Raw genomic sequence first — 14215 nt, 5'->3', positions numbered from 1 at the left:
GGCTAAGGTATAGCAGCGGAAATATAAATTTTTTAACCTATTTCCATTAACCCTAGGATCCTTTAATCATTATTTCATATAAAGAGGGATAAGAAGAATTACCTTTTGATGATCAATCTACCGTTGTTAATGAAGTGCCCACAACTCTTCTCCGAGTTCCCAAGCACAAAATAAAACACAGGAAGATTAAGTTAGAATCAACCGTTGAGTAGCAACCAAAATAGATTGCCTCTAATTAATCAACACAAGATCAAGGATAAAAGAAATAGATGAAATCAATTGATCGGAAGGAAGCCGTGGAAAATCTCGTCCTCAAACTAGGGGTCGAAATTCTCTCTCTTGCTCTTAGGGATGGATTTCAAAAATCACTTAGGTTTAGCCTTTTGTATGTGTTTGCCGAAATTCCTATATAGGGGGTATTTATAATCTCTTGTATCTAATCCCTAGTTAGATAGAATTAGGTTACTGAATAGGAATTCAATTCGGAATAGAATTCCTAATTATTATCTCATTATATATCTAATATATTAAGGATAATAATAATAACCTTATTGGATAATAATAGGAGTATTATAATCTAATTAAAACTCATAACTTATTTAGCTTTTAATTAATTTAATTCATAATCCTAATCTAATTAGGATTGATTAAAATCAAATTAATCATTCATGTATTATACATGAATTTCGACCCCCCCTTATGGTCCATGGGCCTTATTGGGCTCAATTGGGCTTCCATCAATTAATTAACATCTATCTCTCTTTTAGGTTTCAAGTCTTATGTGTGACCCATTAGGTTCCTATTACTTCTAGCCGTATGCAACTATTAAATTAATTTTCAAAGAATTATATTTAATCTTTGCATAACGGAATGATGTACAGAGTATGTGATTAGCAAGTCCGTAATCATTCCCCCAGAGCCATAAGAAGACAGGTTGATTCTGTCGTTAACCTTTCTGTATTAGTTACAGTATAATTCGATCCTTTATCAACTACATCCTTGAACTGAATCTTATGACTATGGATGATGTCAAGTCACATATAGCGAGACGTTCGTTTTACTTGTACAGGCCGAGTCAACTCAAATAGATAGGTTAAGTGAAATCTGTATTTCAAGTCTTAAGCTATCACCTTGCAAGGATTTAGAGTCGAGTCTTCCACAAGCGATCCTTGGATGTATCTCCCATTCATCGGGAGTGATAAATGCTCATCCAATGTATAACTATCCTGAAATTACCTCATGTGACACCCAACCTTTGCTGTTCACACCCCAGAGTCATCTCTATTAAGGATCGTGTTACAACAGGATCAAAGTCTCATATTCAGTAATTCAGAATGACCAATTAACATTCCTTTGAGTCTGAGGATTAGTTATACCTATTAATACCAATGAGATGAACAGGTGACAAGGATGAATCTACCCATCCTGTTATCTCAAATCGGATCCCCAATCCTAATGAACTCCCTTTCATTGGATCCACGTAACTGTCCAGATATCTATATATATGAAGCTTGTGAGATCAGCTTTCTGTCGGACAGAAGACATTGTTACATGCAAGTCTCAACAATGATATGTCAATCCTGGGCATATCACTTGACTTGGGGTGGTTTTAAGTTTATTAGTTTATCATAGAGTTTAGTCTCACTTCATACTTGTATGAACAATTTATGATCACTTTAAACAAACTTATGAATTTCCTTTTATTAGACTTTATTTAGTGCTTAAAAGGGATTGCCTTTATATAGTTATAAAACATATATCTCATTAAAACAAATGATATAAAGAACACTTTATTTACATTAAGTTTGTATCCTAGAACAATTGTCTATAGGACACTAAACCCCAACATACTCCCATTTGGACTAAAGCCAATTGTTTCTAAAACTTATCCCAGTAGAAGTTAGATGACGATCATGTACTCTCTGGGTTAAGGGCTTTGTCAACGGATCTTCAACGTTGTCCTCTGTAGGTACTCTTTCTATTATCACATCTCCTCTAGCCACAATCTCTCTTACGATGTGGTATTGCTTTAGGTAATGCTTGGATGCATTATGAGACCGTGGTTCCTTTTCTTGTGCAATGGCTCCATTGTTATCACAATACAGTGTAATGGGATTTACAATGTCAGGCACCACACCAAGTTCTGTAATGAACTTTCTAATCCAAACTGCTTCCTTTGCTGCTTCCGCAGCAGCGATATACTCTGACTCGCTCGTAGAGAAAGCTACGCTTCCCTGCTTGGAACTCTTCCAATTGACCGCGCCCCCATTCAAGATAAACAGGTATCCTGATTGGGATTTAAAATCATTCTCATCTGTGAGATGACTTGCGTCTGAAAATCCTTCTATTTTCAGATCACCTTCTCTGTACACTAGGAACATATCTTTAGTTCTTCTCAAGTACTTAAGAATGTTCTTGACGGCAATCCAATGCTCGTCTCCCAGATTTCCTTAGTAACGACTCGTTATACTTAACGCGAACGCTACGTCAGGTCTAGTGCATAGCATAGCATACATAATCGAACCGATTGCGCTGGCGTACGGGACTACAGCCATGCGTCTTTTGTCATCATCAGTTTTAGGACATTGATGATTGTTTAACTTTACTCCATGTAGCATGGGTAAGTTACCTCGTTTCGATTCAAGCATGCTAAACCGATTTAGCACCTTTTCAATGTATGTAGCCTGTGAAAGACCAAGCAGTCTTCTCGATCTATCTCTGTAGATCTTTATACCAAGTATATAAGCTGCTTCACTAAGGTCTTTCATTGAGAAGTTACCAGATAACCATACTTTTACCGACTGTAGTAGAGCAATGTCATTTCCCATTAATAATATATTGTCCACATATAGTATGAGAAATGCTATAGAGCTCCCACTTGCTTTCTTGTAAATGCAAGCTTCTTCGCAATTTTGTTCGAAACCAAATTGTTTTATGGTTTCGTCAAAACGCTTATTCCAGCTTCTCGATGCTTGCTTCAGTCCATAAATGGATCTCTGAAGTTTGCAAACTTTGTTTGCATCCTTTGATATGAAACCTTCAGGTTGCATCATATATACATCCTTGATAACTTGCCGGATTTGATTGGATGATCCTCGTCGTAGTTACCTGCAAAACAAAACCGGAGACAGGATCTCCGGAAAAACTCTCCGATGATCAAGTCAGTTTTATGTGGAATTCTAGTAGATTGATAATCGTATTGAGGAAAAAATGTGAACCCACCCCTCTTTTGGCTTTCTTATCTCTTTTATAAGCCTTTCTAGGTAACCGCCGAGGGCGGTTACTCTTTCTGTGCCACGTCCTCTACGTGGCCACAAACGTGGTCTCGTTTGTTTGAGTGGGTGGTTTAGTGCCTTGTTAGGATTTCGGGGCGGTTAGCCTCCTCCTTTATTAGGAGCCCATTTAATCTTGAACCGTGGGCTTAAGTTTAGGTTGGGCCCGTGTTTATGATTCGGCCCGGTTGGCTTCGCGGATCATCACATGCCTCCCCCCTAGTTTGACAAGAGCCCTTTAGGGTCTTTTCATATGTTTTAGGCAACTCTTCATCTTTGTCTGGGTATTCAAAATTCGAAAGTGGTCTTTTCGTTTTCTGTCATTTCCTCTCCGGCATCAACCCTTTTGCGTTCGTTTTTCTCTGCATTCTTTCTCACATGTAAGTTTCCCTTTCTGTAACTTGTAACTCGTTCAACTATTTTCTTTCTGTTCGTTCCTCTTACCGATATGTCGAACCCTGAACTTGATTTCACCCCCTTCGACGAAAATTACAATCGCGAGGTGTCTCATGAGGTTGATGAGATGATTGATGAAGTTTCAACTAGCTCTCCCAGGTATGATTTTCATCCCGTCGAGTTTCTCCATCTGGCGAATACGACTGATGAGGGCCTAGGTTTTGACCCTAGGAAGTTGATTCCACCACCTATCCCAACTCTCTGCTTATTATCGAAGAAGGATAGGTCGGGAAGCTTAGTTTGCCGCGAGACGATTGACGACTTGCGGGAGCAGTATCCCTGGCTTCAAGGCCTGGAAACAAGCATTCCCGGGGAAAATAGAGGTCCCGGCGACTTCCCAAAGGGGTATTTTACCATTTTTGTCGCCCAAATTATCTGCGGTTTCACGTATCCGCTGGCGGATGAGATTGCTTCTATCCTTGGTGGTTATGGAATCGCACCTGGACAATTGCACCCCAATGGATGGGCCGACTTGACCCTGGATAAATTTTTGGCAGATTGTCTAGAGGTCCCCTTCTCGCTCAAGATCTTCTCCAAGCTTCACCACTTCAAAAGTTCGGGGGAGTATTTTACCTTCATCCGACAGAGCGGTTACTACGGCTTTGACGAGAAGTCGAACAAAATCCGCGAGTGGGATAAGTCTTATTTCTTCATCAAGTTTAATGAAGAGAATCCAAATTTTCTTCGCCGCTGGGGTCGACCTAATGTAAAGAGTTTGAACTTTGGTTATCCGAGCAAGGAAGAATCCGCCATTATAAAATTCTTGAAGAACACTCCCCCTTTCATATGGACGTATGATCAGGCATTCCATATGTTAAGGAGCCGAGTGGCGATTGCCTATCGCGAGGGAGATCATGTTGTCTATATCCCTTTGCAGGGGTGACCCTTTATCCCAACTCGCTGCAGATCGAGAGGCGAAAGCTTTGGCGAGGAGGAAGAGACTGCTGGCGGAAGCGACCTCTTCCGCAGGGGCGAATCCATCTGTTGGGGCGTCTCCTTCTGTCGAGGCGACTTGTACTGCCCTTGTTTCCATGCCACCGGACCCCGTTTCTGAGGACCTTACATTAAATCGGAAACGGAAGAACAATGCGGATGTAGAGTCTTCCCGCCCTAAGAAGAAAAACACTTCAGTGATCTTGCCTGTTGGAGGTACGCCCGTATCCTCCCCATCAAAGGAAAAGTACTGCACTCCCATCCACGAGGTATTATAGTTTTGCCTTCTTTATTTTCCCGTTTCTCGGTTTCTTTACTTTTCACCTCATCGTATTCTCCTGACCCTTTTCCTTACGCATTCGCAGCCGATCCCCGATATGAGCGGATGGTGGACTAGAACCTTTGGTAAGGATGTGAGCTTTTCTTGTAAGGACATTGTTTCTTCTATAGGCAATGTCCTTGGACGACTCCCATCTGCCTCTCGCATCCGCGAAAAGGTGCCGCTTCCAACTGCCATGGAGGGAATTGAGAAGCGTGCCATAGAGGTATACTGTTTTTCACTCATGTTCTATCTTTCAAATATACGCCTCTTTTTGCTCTTTCATTCATGTATCGCCTAATGTGCAGATTATCAATTTCGCTGAGGGTGCCCTCTGTAGGGATGCTGAAAGGGCGAGAGAGCTGGAACACCTTAGTACCGAATTGGCGACTCAGAAGTCGCTTCTCGATGACGCTCAAAACCAAGTGAAGACTCTCGAGGGTGCCTGTCAAAAGGCCATCGGCGAGAGGGAGGAAGCTCTTAAATTACTTCAGGCGAAATCCAATGAGCTTCAGAAAGTAATTGATGACCTGAATTCGTCCAAGGAAGCCTTGGAGATGCAAAAGAAGAAGACGGAGGAGACCATATCTGAAGATAGCTCCCGTATCTACTGGTATGGAGAGCGAATCCATGCAGCTTATGAACATGGGAATCCAGAGCTAGTACTCAACCGCCCCAAAGTTTCCATCCCTGAAAAGGATTTAGCTGAAAATGGGACAAGTTGGAGGCGGAGGATGCTGACATGGATGATGTACTTCTCCTTGACTGGCAGAGTCCCAATGACTCTCCAACCAGCCGCGAGATCCCAAATCAGAACGTAGAAGAAGGGGCACCACAAGATGTTTCTCACGTTGAACAAGAGGTACCTCGCTCTGATGCGGTTACTGATCTGATTGTTGGGGATTCGCTTGAAGCAGATCACCCCGCTGGAGAAGATGAAGGAGCCACTGAAGGCGAAGGGCACCCCACTGGAGAAGATGAAGGAGCCGCTGAAGGCGAAGGGGGCAATAGAGGCGAAGGAGAAGGAACTGTAGTATAATTTTATTTATATCTGAACTGTTGTATGTAACAAACTGCCAGTATATATATCAATCAAGCGACTTTGCTTTCTTCACATGCCGCTTTTCATATATGTGCAATTGCTGTTTTATTCTTCGTTGCCTTAATGCCGGTTATTTTCGTATGCTACCCTTGCCTTTTGCCGACTTCATACTTGTAATTTTTCGTAGTTAGTTTTGTTTTTATTAGGGTGGCCAGACCCTTTTTGCAATTTTTGAGTACTCGTTTATTCGCTTAATTTTATGCCTTATAATTTTTCTTTCAAATAATCATAGGATTAACCATAAGGTTTTGCGAATGATGCGTAATCATGCATCCGCGTTTCTTTTGTAGGCAACACATTTATGTGTTTACGATTAACCATAGGGTTTTGCGAATGATGCATAATGCATCCGCCTTTCTGTTGTAGACAACACATTTATGTGTTTAAGTTTATCAGTTTCAAAAGGACCTGCATTCAATTGTAACATATTGAATAATTGTAACCGTTGTAATGTCTTTATTTTGCTATTGAAGAAAAAAGACTTTTCATTACATGGATACATAAACTGTGTGGGATCCAAGCCTCATTAAAACCTTTTATCAGAAAACCCAGTGGGAAAAAACTCATAAAAGGAAAAAGAGTACTCGTCATTTCCCTGAACTACTTGGCCTGTTTATATAGGCGTAGATTCTCTAGATTCCAGGTGCGTAGGAGCTTTTTGCCGCTCATTTCTTCTATTTCAAAAGTTGATGGTCCCAACTTCTTGGATACCCTGTAAGGTCCGATCCAGTTGACGCCTAATTTGCCTTTGCCTTCTCTGGACTGTATTTTATCTGCTTTTTTCAAGACCAAGTCGCTCTCATTGATTATCACCTTTCGCACCCTTCTGTCATGATACTTCTTGATTCTATTGCGATATACTGCCATTCGCATGTAAGCTTTTTCTCTTCGTTCTTCAACAGAATCCAATGCATCTCTAATGTTGATAGGATTTTGGGTGTCGCAGTAATAAATTACCCGATCCGTAGGCGAATTGATTTCAACAGGTAGGACTGCTTCGGCTCCATAAACTAGCGAGAAAGGTGTTTCGCCTGTTGCTGCCTTTACAGAAGTTCTGTATGCCCATAACATATGAGGTATCTCATCCGCCCAACCTGTTTTCTTATCCCCTAGTCTCTTCTTGATTCCCTGAATCATGGCCCTGTTGGTAACCTCTGTCATACCATTCGATTGGGGATGATTTACGGAGGAAAAATGATTCTTGATCCCCATGCTTTCGCAATATGCTTTGAATTTGACACAGTTGAACTGGGTACCATTGTCGGTTATAAGCGTTTGTGGGATTCCAAACCGCATGATAATGTTCTCTCGTAAGAACTCGATCATTCGCTCAGGTGTTTGAGTGGTTACTGCCTCTGCTTCTACCCATTTGCTGAAGTGGTCAACTGCGACTACCAAGTACTTCCTCTTCCTTGTTGCTTCTGGGAATGGCCCCACTATATCAATCCCCCATGTTGCGAATGGCCACGCCGTCATTATAGTTACTTGTTCGGCTCATGGGACATGCTTTTCATTAGCATGGATTTGACAGCTGTGACATTCCGCTACCATTTTCTGGGAATCTTCTACCACCTTTGGCCAATAATATCCCATCAACTTGACTTTTCTTGCCAACGCCGCGGATGCTTCATGCGCACCACAAATTCCTTCATGGAGTTCTCTCAGCACGTAATCTCCTTCATTGCGGCTAATACATTTCAACCATGGACATGTATATGACTTCCTGTATAAAGTCCCATCCCGAATTGAGTATCTTGATGACTGCCCAATTAGCTTTCTGGCCACACTTTTATCAACCGGCAAATCCCCATATTCTAGATATTGACGAATGGGTTTCCGCCAATCTTCATCATCTTCTAGCTCATCAACGACCATAATCTGATCGGCTTCAAATGCTGGCGACGACCTTATTTCCAGATTACATACTTTCTGATTCCATGGGTCCCCACTGGCTGCCGCTTTCGCCAACTCATCATCCTTTGTGTTCCGGCCCCTTGGAACATGCACCATCTCCCAGACGATTCCTTTATGTGTTAACTCCTGCGTCAATCTACCGACAACCTGATGGTATTTAACCAGATCTTCCTGCTTCACCAGATAATTTTTTGTGATCTGATTTATCATGAGTTTAGAGTCACTGTAGATTACCACTCTTTCTGGCATAAGTTCATTAAGCAACTTCAATCCGCATATCATTGCTTCATACTCTGCAGCATTGTTAGTAGTTTTGAATGTTAACTTTGCTGCATAGTATAGGCGAATAACGTCCGGACCCTTGATGACGACTCCCAGTCCAGCTCCATCGGTGGATAACGCCCCATCTGTGAACATACTCCACTCTTCTTTTTGTGCTTTTGGACATTCGTCTTCATCCCACGTGAACTCATTCACGAAATCGGCAAGTACTTGACTTTTCAAAGCTGGTCTTCCTTCATAACGAATGTCGAACTCTCCCAAGCGAATTGACCATTCCATTAATCGCCCGGATGCGTCAGGTTTCTGCAATACCTTTCGCATTGGGATTCCAGTTCTCACAATGATAGTATGTGCCTGGAAGTATGGCTTCAACCTAGCCGCCGTGGTTATCACCGCGAGGGCCATTTTATCTAACCTCGAATATCGAAGTTCTGCATCCTTTAAGACTTTACTCACGTAGTACATCGGATATTGTTGCCCTTCTTCTTCCCGCACCATTACAGTGCATATCGTCGTGCTGGTGACGGATACATAAAGAAATAAATCTTCTCCATCCTCTGGCCTGCTCATTAAGGGCGGATAACATAGTAATCGCTTTATTCCCTCGAATGCCTCTTGACACTCCGGCGTCCACTCAAAGGACTTAGATTTTTTGATGGCATTGTAGAAAGGTAGACATCTTCTAGCCGAGCATGATATGAACCACCCTAATACCACCAACCGCCCATTGAGTCGTTGTACTTCTCTTATGTTCCTTGGAGTCTTCATCTCCATCACTGCTTTAACCTTCTCAGGATTCGCCTCAACTCCTTTGCCACTAACAATGAAACCCAAGAACTTCCCTGCTCTCGTTCCAAACGTGCATTTCTCCGGGTTCAATTTGAGGCCATATTTGATCAGTACTTCCAGGATTTCTTTAATATCCTGCGGGTGGTCTTACATCTTCTTGCTTTTAATGATCATGTCATCTACATAGATCGAGAAGTTCCCGCCTGATTTGTCTGAAAATATTTTGTTCATCATCCGTTGATAGGTTGCTCCCGCATTTTTCAGTCCGAAGGGCATCACCTTGAAGCAATAAGTTGCCTGATGAGTTATGAATGACGTCTTGATCTCATCCGCCTTCTCCATTGGTATCTGGTGGTAACTGGATTTCACATCGGTGAATGACAAAGCTTCAAATCCCGCAGTCCCATCTACCAATATATCAATGTTAGGTAGCGGATACATATCCTTCGGACAAGCTTTATTCAAATCTTTGAAGTCTACGCACATTCTGTACGTTCCATTCGGCTTTTTGACTAGCACCATATTGGCTAGCCATTCCGGATAAGTGACCTCTCGAATTGCATCTGATTTTAGCAAATCCGCCACTGCTTTTTCAATCGCCTTCTGCCGCTCTGGAGCATGTCCTCTCTTTTTCTGTCGCACTGGGGTTGCACTTTTGTCCACATTCAAACGATGTGTTGCTATTTCTGGACTTATCCCCTTCAGCACTTCATCTAGAGCGGCGAATGCCGACTCGCATTGGATCAACACCTCGGTAATGGCTTTCTTCGTTTCCTCTGAAAGCCCTGCCGCTATCCTTACTTTCTTGTCATTTGAAATGGCGAATAGTTCTGTTTCTCCTAACGCTTCAGCCGGCAACTTCTCATCAACTTTATCTTCTTCATCTGGCTTTGTTTTAAGCGACAATGTATAAGCTTATTGAGATATAAGTTGATCACCCTCAATAATGACTCGCCCTTGGTGTGTTGGCAAATGCAATGTCAAATGCTTCATTGAAATGAGCGACTCCGTTTCCGACAGGAACGGACGCCCCAGAATTATATTATACGCCAATGGGAGATCAACAATTGCGAATTCTAGATCACCTCTCCATTTTAGATTCTTATCGCCCATTTCTATCTCCAACACCACCTGTCCACTTGTTTGAGATGATTGACCTCCAAAACCAGTTACATCCATGAACGTACGTTCTACTCGCTCGTCGTTAATTCCCAACTGGTTGAATGCAGTTCGAGTAATAACATTGCAAGAACTGCCTGTATCAATAAGGACCCGCTTGACGTCCCATCCTTCAATGGCCACCGTAATCACCAACGCATCCGCATGCGGCTCCGTGATTCACGCAAATGAATAATTGAGGGCATCCCCCCTACTCGTGTTGCTTTTTCGCTGTTCACGGCGAGCCCTTTTCGTTGGAGGCTCATAGATCCCGCCTGCTATTACGTTAATCACTCCTTTTTTCTGCTTCTTTTCTGGTCTTGCTTCTATCTCACGTGGGAGTGTTGCTTTTTCATCAATCGTTTCTTTTCTAACGAATTGACTCAGTTTTCCTCTCTCAATCAGCTTTTCAATCTCCTTCTTCAATTCGTAGAAATCATTCGTGCCATGGCCGTTCAATCTGTGGAACCTGTAGTATTTGTTAGGATATCTCCCCAAACTGGTTCGACCTTTCGCCTCAGGAAACTGCACATCCTTCTTCAGGGGATTTTTTTCAATCCAAAGTAACACCTCATGGCGAGTCGTGTTCAATGGTGTTTGATATCCCTCCCCTCTTGAAAGGAGCGATCGCCTTTTCGAACAAAATTACCCTTAGATTGGGTTTGATTTTGATGGCGCCGATTGTCCGAAGTGGATCTAGCCGCATCTCTTTCTCGCCGGGTCTGAGCTCTATGTTCCCTGTTAACATCATCCACTTCCATGAATTCCTTTGCTATCTTCATGAGTTCGGCCACTGTGCGTGGCTTGTTGCGGATGATTTCCTCCCGCATGCTCCAATCTGTGGTTCCATCCGCCATTATGTTGCGAATGCTCACGATATCTGGGTTCTGCAACCGCACCAGAATATCTTTGAATGCTACAACAAATTCTCTTAGGGAATTATAATTTCTCTGTTTGATCTCTTTCAGCTGCCTATCCGTCACATCTGCCACTTTACAGCCCACGAACTTTGCACAGAAATCACGACTGTACTGAGTCCAGTTGTGAATGGATTCGGTTGGTAGAGATCGGAACCAATCGGATGTTGCTCCACCCAAATTGGTCGAGAACAATCGACAAATTATGCTTTCGCTTGCTCCTGCAACATCCATTAACTCTCTATAGTTCCTGACATGCGCCTCAGGGTCAGAATTTGGATCCCCATAGTATTTAGGTATCGCCGGTGCCTTTATTCTGTGATCTGGAATAAATTCCCGCAACGATGGGGCAAAAGGCGAATCACTCTGCACCACTGCTCTCGCCCTAGGGGCGTACCCCATTCGCTCCATCATGCTTCGCAGTTGATCTTCCAATTCAGTATTGGGTTCCCGCCGAACTTCTTCCATCCGCTGCTGGTGAATTCTGGGTGATATCCACCTGCCATACTGTGTCGACACTTGTTCTCGCTGTGGGTCTAACCGCTGTCCAGTTATAGGATCAAAATTCCAAGTGTGCTCCCGCCCAGACACATTCGCTCCAGATGTCATCAACTCTGAATGTCTGTGGACAAAGGGCTCCGTTTGTTGTAGTGGAAAAATTCCTTGCATTCTTGACATCGGTTGGGATGTTTGCCAGGTCGGATGGACCGTCATATTAGGATCTTGGTGCGAGTAGTTGTCTGGATGGCTATGTGGTGTCATGCGACTACTCTGACCCACCCGATTCGTCTCTCGAGATGACTGCGGAAGCGTAGATACGGCAGGAATAGTCGATGGTTGTGTCGAAGTGACAACGGGTTCTTGTGGGGCAGCCGCTATAGTGGTATTGTGATCTGCGATTGCAGTTAATAAACTAATCATTCGATCTCCAGCCGCTTGGCTCATATTCGTAGCCAAGACCTGTCCTGCCATTTGCACAAACTCACTATTCGACATCTCCATCTCAGTTTGCACTTGGACCTCCAATAATGGACTCAACTGTCCTGAAGTATTCGTCGAGCTGGGTATCACAGGCTGTGTACTCGCAGGCTGCGAACTCACAGTCCGTGGACCTCTTGAGTTCATACTAGTTGATCTGGTTGTAACTCCGGTTGTTCGTGATGGCTCTGACATGTTCTTGGTGTACCTTTAACCAGATGTTGGTAAAAAAGGTCCACGTTCACCGCACCAATGATAACTTGCCGGATTTGATTGGATGATCCTCGTCGTAGTTACCTGCAAAACAAAACCGGAGACAGGATCTCCGGGAAAACTCTCCGACGATCAAGTCAGTTTTATGTGGAATTCTAGTAGATTGATAATCGTATTGAGGAAAAAATGTGAACCCACCCCTCTTTTGGCTTTCTTATCTCTTTTATAAGCCTTTTTAGGTAACCGCCGAGGGCGGTTACTCTTTCTGTGCCACGTCCTCTACGTGGCCACAAACGTGATCTCGTTTGTTTGAGTGGGTGGTTTAGTGCCTTGTTAGGATTTCGGGGCGGTTAGCCTCCTCCTTTATTAGGAGCCCATTTAATCTTGAACCGTGGGCTTAAGTTTAGGTTGGGCCCGTGTTTATGATTCGGCCCGGTTGGCTTCGCGGATCATCAATCCTCAAGCAGATTTCCGTTTAGGAAAGCTGTTTTCACATCCATTTGCCAAATCTCATAATCGTAGTGAGCGGCAATAGCAAGCATGATTATGATTGATTTGGACATAGCCACAGGAGAGAAAGTTTCGTCATAATCAATTCCTTGCTTCTAATGATATCCTTTCGCTACTAACCTAGCTTTGTAGGTGCTAACCTTTCCATCCACGTCAGTCTTCTTTTTGAAGATCCACCTGCACCCAATGGGTTTTATCCCTTCGGGTGGATCAACCAAAGTCCACACTTGGTTAGTATACATGGAATCCATTTCAGAATCCATGGCCTCAAGCCATGCTTTAGAATCTGGACTAGTAAGAGCCTCTTCGTAGTTTTCGGGTTCGTCGTCTAACACGGGAACCTCATTATCATCTCCCACTAGAAAACCATATCTAACTGGGAGTTCACGAACTCTTTGTGATCTACGAATAGGTGGCACTGGAGTCTCATCTAATGGGACTTCTTCGGGTACCTCAACCGCCTATGTTGTTTCAGTCGGTGTTTCTTCTTCTTAAACTTCGTCAAGTTCAATCATGCTTCCCTTTTGTGTTTCTTCGAGAAACTCTTTCTCTAAGAAGGTTGCGTGCTTGGATACTATTACTTTCTGATCATCTGGATGATAGAAGTAATATCCCATAGTTTCCTTAGGGTATCCAATGAAGAAACATTTATCAGATTTCGAATCTAGTTTGTCGGACGCAATGCGTTTGACAAATGCTGAACAACCCCATACTCTCATAAATGAAAACACGGGTTTCCTACCAACGAACAATTCATATGGTGTGGAACTAGCGGATTTAGTTGGTACTCGATTTAGGGTGAAGAGGGCAGTTTCTAAGGCATAGCCCCAGAACGTCTTTGGAAGTAAGGCCATGCTCATCATGGATCGTACCATATCTAGTAGGGTACGATTTCTCCTCTCGGATACACCATTGTGTTGTGGTGTATAGGGAGGTGTCCATTGTGAGCATATCCCACATTCAGTTAGATAATTCAGAAAATCATCTGAAAGATATTCGCCACCTCGATCTGATCGAAGTGTCTTTATTTTCTTTCTTAATTGATTTTCTACTTCATTCTTGAAGCATTTGAATTTCTCAAAAGCTTCTGATTTGTGCTTCATCAAGTAGATGTAACCATATCGGGTATGGTCATCTATGAAGCTTATGAAGAATCTGAATCCTCCTCTTGCTTGGACTAACATAGGACCGCATACATCTGAATGAATAAGTCCTAGAGTGTCTGATACACGCTCACCTTTATTGCTAAAGGGTGTCTTTGTCATTTTACCTTTTAAACATGATTCGCATGTTTCCAATGATTCAGGATCGATTGGATCTATAAGCCCATCTGAATGTAGCTTTAGCATGCGTCTCTTGTTTATATGGCCTA

Source organism: Euphorbia lathyris, chromosome 4 (assembly GCF_963576675.1).
Source record: "Euphorbia lathyris chromosome 4, ddEupLath1.1, whole genome shotgun sequence".
Classification (NCBI taxonomy): Eukaryota; Viridiplantae; Streptophyta; class Magnoliopsida; order Malpighiales; family Euphorbiaceae; genus Euphorbia; species Euphorbia lathyris.
Note: the sequence above shows the minus strand (reverse complement) of the source record.